Below are 4666 nucleotides of genomic sequence, written 5' to 3'. Positions count from 1 at the left end.
ACTAACCCTCCATGGTGCCGTATAAGAACAAGGTTGTCTTTTCTGTCAATTTAATATGGTGACTAGGGAGGCTGGGATCAAATAGCAAATAACCTTAACAAGTTCTTTCAGCTGTAGCTCTGAACTCTCATCATAGATGTATGATAGAGCCATTGATCTGTAATAGAAAAGAAGGAAGATAAGAAAGATAAAGTAATGTAGGGCAGATGGTAAAGAGTATGTCAATAAGAGAGAAGTGGAGAAAAAATGAGAAAATAATGTGTAAAGCACGCTGCATAGATGAGTTACATAAGTTGATGGTGTTGTCTCCAGAAGAAAAGAAAGGTATTTAGAGAAAACAGTTTTGTGTCGATACAAATCCCATGAATTCAGAGGACAAGAGACTGCCACAGCCGGCTCTCTAGGGTAAGTTAATGTATGAAGTGAACAAAATGAGCCAGCTCTATGATAAGAAGGTTAGAGTGCCTGCCCAAGTTCCATTTAAAGTCTGCACAAGGAAGAGGAGATAAAGTCACCTCTTGAGGGGCTGACCTCCTTTCTGAAACAAGAACAAGACACTAAAGTCCTGTCAGATGGAGTTACAATCTCTGACAGAGCTAAAATCCATGGCTGCCTCACCTTCAAGAGGTCATAGGTTGACACCAGACAAATTGGAGTCTATCACCCTTGTGAGTAATTCCAGTTTAACATAAGTTTGAGGATGACTCTTGTAGGCCTTCGTCCACTTTTCTACACGTAGGAGTGTTCACACAGGCTTTGGTGACGTGCGTTTGTCCGGCTGCGCGTTTATACGGCATCAAAAAAACGTTTCATGCAGCTTTTTCTTGGCCTTCAAAACCCAACGAACGCTAGGAAACTGCTTCTAGTTCGTTTTCTGCGCGTTTATTTTACGCTGTGGAGGGGTTGGTTATCATTTCAGTGTATAACACCGGTGTAAGCGCACACTCGACTACTGTTTCCTTACCTCAAAGTGACAAGTAGTCTCTCTTCGTGGCTAACACCAAGTCGCATATTGGTTGATCGACGTGCAATGTGGCATTGCACGAGCTGCAGCAGACAATCAAAAGTGGAAACCGACATCCGACAGTAATTAAAAAACTTCGCGGAAATTTTCGCATTTCTTCATAAAGCACAAAAAAACTTCCTTTAACCCGACGTTGTGCAGTCAGAGGATGAACCCAGTAGCGGCGGCGATTTTTTCTCTCCCTACGTCGCCGTATTACGAGTATTTTTAAAACAAGAAGATTAATATCTTACATAGCAAAATGGTCCATATTGAAAGGAGGCACCTCAAATAAAACGACAAGGGCTTTCATATCCAGTTCCCGACACTGCCTCCACAGGTTAACACATAAACTACAATTTGGGCTGCAGGCTGGCGTTAGACAGAGACAAACGAACGCCAGTGTAGAAGTCAATTGATCGCCACCACAAAATGCAACATAAACGTCTAGGACGTTCAGAGCAAGTTCGTTTATCCAAAAACTTAACGCCCGTGTGAACAAGGCCTTAATGAAGGAAAGGGCACTCCTGGGTTCAAGTCCCCAGTTTAGAGGTGGAAGTCGTGTCCTAAGCTTGGGGCTAAAATCACTGAGGAGAAGCATGCAAGGATGAAAAATGGGTGTTAAAGTCCCCCTAGTCCCAGCGAGGGTTCAAGTCCGTCAAAAGTGTTCAAGTCATTTCAATAGAAACCTAGAGAATCCAGCATGTGATAATAACTTAATAGCAACATATTTAAGTAACAACGAGAGTATAAATCGTTAAGTACATGCTCCCTTAAGGCAAGAAGTTACCTGTATAAGGGAAGGTCAACAACAATGCGGCACTGCGTATTGTACAAGGACCCCATAGGGTTGAATCAACTGATTGGACCAGTCCTCACTACTTGCAGTATCGGCAAATGTCCTGAACAGCAACAAAGGAATAGAATTAAAGTGTGCACATCTGATAATAATCCCTAAAAAATGTATGAAAAGCGTAGCCAACTAGGGCAGCTCCAAGAGCATGGGTCTTATTTAGAATTGAGATTTAAGATGACTTTCTTGTTAAGGGTTGAAATGTGGTAGTAATAGACAAAGAAGATACTCAGTTCTAAATTTCACTGTTGGGTAAGGATTATATGTTTAAACGAACTGCTTGTCTTTTTTAAGGTTAATGCTGAAAACAAAACAAAAAAGCAAAACAAAACAAGAAATCCCTGCACTTTCAGAAAGTCTGGAACATGCTGTGTTAGCTGCTTGTGTTGGGCGATGTGTGTCAAGACGCTGAAACTACCAGAGACTGCTGTGGTTTGTGTGTGTGTGTGTGTGGATGCAGAAAGTATGTAGCTGCTCCTCTGATTGGCTAATTAAAAAATGTCTATCGTTAAATTAATTGAGTTCGAGGTTGATTTCAGAAAGATATGTCAATTGAATTTGGAAACGGATGCTATTTGAAAGGCAGTAAATGTCTCCAGATTTGTTTTACAAATCAATATATATGAATTTTGGACATCTTCTTATCGAGCTCTGGCCAAGTCCTGTGAAAATATTTTGTTTTTGGAAATCTTGAAGTACATTGGAACTACATCTTCTCAAAGCAAATGTTGTGCTGCAAGTTATGGAATGTGAGACTGTCTGGGTACTCTCATGATATGTGTGCGTATACTGTTTTGTTTTCTGTATAAAAAGAATGCTTAGATGACTAATTTAAATAAAATTTTTCTAAACAAGATATTAATCTTGTTATGAAAAGAAACACATATCATGCCAAAAATAAGTGAGCACCTAAATTTACTCATAGCAGTCCTTTTGATCTTTTCCGTATGTTATTTATGGAATGAATGACAATAGGGATAATAATAATTATAATAATAATGATAGTTTGCATTTATATTGCACTTTTCTCACTACTCAAAGCACTCAGCAATTGCAGGTTAAGGGCCTTGCTCAAGGGCCCAACAGAGCAGAGTCCCTTTTGGCATTTACGGGATTCAAACCAGCAACCTTCCGATTGCCAGTGCAATCGTATGGTTTGGTGGTGCAGACGTAACAAGGAGACCAAGGTTCACACCCTGAAGGATCACTGTGTGACATTTACATTTCTTCTTGTGTCAGAATATGTTCCCTATCACTGTCCAGGGGCAAACAGGTCAGGTGAATTGGCTCAAGTGTGTGCTCACCTTGTACTGGAGTGCCAATCTGTCCACATATTGAAATATATGCTGTATATAAGACATTAAATTAATTTTTTTTTTTTCATCCTTTCTTATTGTCATGGGAAATGTGTGCTTTTTTAATGTGAAACAAAGTAGTCTTAATGTATGGCATAACACTAATAAGTTACTATTCAAAATAAAGGGTGTTTGGGTAGATTGACTAAGATTGGATGTTAATTTTGCATAAACGATATGAAGGGTTTTATTTTCAATTGCTAACACATTATAAACTGTGTCGCGGATGCCAGGGGCGACGACCCGGCCGGGACGCCTTGGAGGACCGGAAGTAGGCGTGTGCCCATCTGGGATCACATGGGGGCCACCTTCCTGGTTGCTTTGGGGGCCTGTAGGGGCCCGTGGTCACCGCCAGGAGGCGCCCCAATGCCAATGGGACTTGTGACCTCAGCACTTCCGCCACACCAGGAAGTGCTGGGGGGAAGATATAGGAGGACACCCGGAGAGCTGCCAGGAGAACAGCCGGCACTTCCGCCACGCTGGGGCGTGGCCAAGAGGGGAATGCTGGGAACCACCTGGAGCTCGTCCGGGAGTATATAAAAGGGGCCGTCTCCCTTCATTCAAGGCTGGAGTCGGGTGGAAGACGGACGAGGCACGATAGAGAGTGTGGAGGCGGCCCGAAGAAAGGCATATTGTGGCCAGGACTGTGTGTTGTGGTTTCTGCACTACTTTGGACTGGGTCTTAGTGACCATTTATTGTAAGTAATTATCTATACTAATAAAAGGCAAAGCCCTCACTCACTCACTCACTCACTCACTCATTCACTCACTCACTCACTCACTCACTCATCACTAATTCTCCAACTTCCCGTGTAGGTAGAAGGCTGAAATTTGGCAGGCTCATTCCTTACAGCTTACTTACAAAAGTTGGACAGGTTTCATTTCGAAATTCTACGCCTAATGGTCATAACTGGAAGGTATTTTTCTCCATTAACTGTAATGGAGTAGAGCTGCAAAGACGTAGGGGCGGAGTTTCGTGTGACATCATCACGCCTCCCACGTAATCACGTGAACTGACTGTCAACGCAGTACGTAGAAAACCAGGAAGACCTACAAAAAGCGCTTAAGAAAACATGCATTATATAATTGAGAAGGCAGCGAAACAATAAGAAGCGAGCGAGTGGCATATACTACCATATTCATGAGTGCTGCTACCTCGGAAAGAAAGCAAGGTGTAAACCTAAACTTTAAATTAAGTTCATAGACAGGCTACGCTGGCGTTTCACATGCCCACAGGTAATGCGGGATACAAGTTTAATGAGAGGACGCAGGATATAAACGAGAGTTTTGATCACTTTGTAACTAAGTTAAAATTGTAGGTGAAGGGGTGTGCTTATGCAAATTCCGAGACTGTGTTTGTGGGGGATTGACAGTTAAGGCGGGTGGGGGAGTCACGTCATCATCTCCCCTCCCATTTACCTCAAGTTAATACACACTCTGTCTCTAGAGTTTCAA

Source organism: Polypterus senegalus, chromosome 10 (assembly GCF_016835505.1).
Source record: "Polypterus senegalus isolate Bchr_013 chromosome 10, ASM1683550v1, whole genome shotgun sequence".
NCBI lineage: Eukaryota > Metazoa > Chordata > Cladistia > Polypteriformes > Polypteridae > Polypterus > Polypterus senegalus.
Note: the sequence above shows the minus strand (reverse complement) of the source record.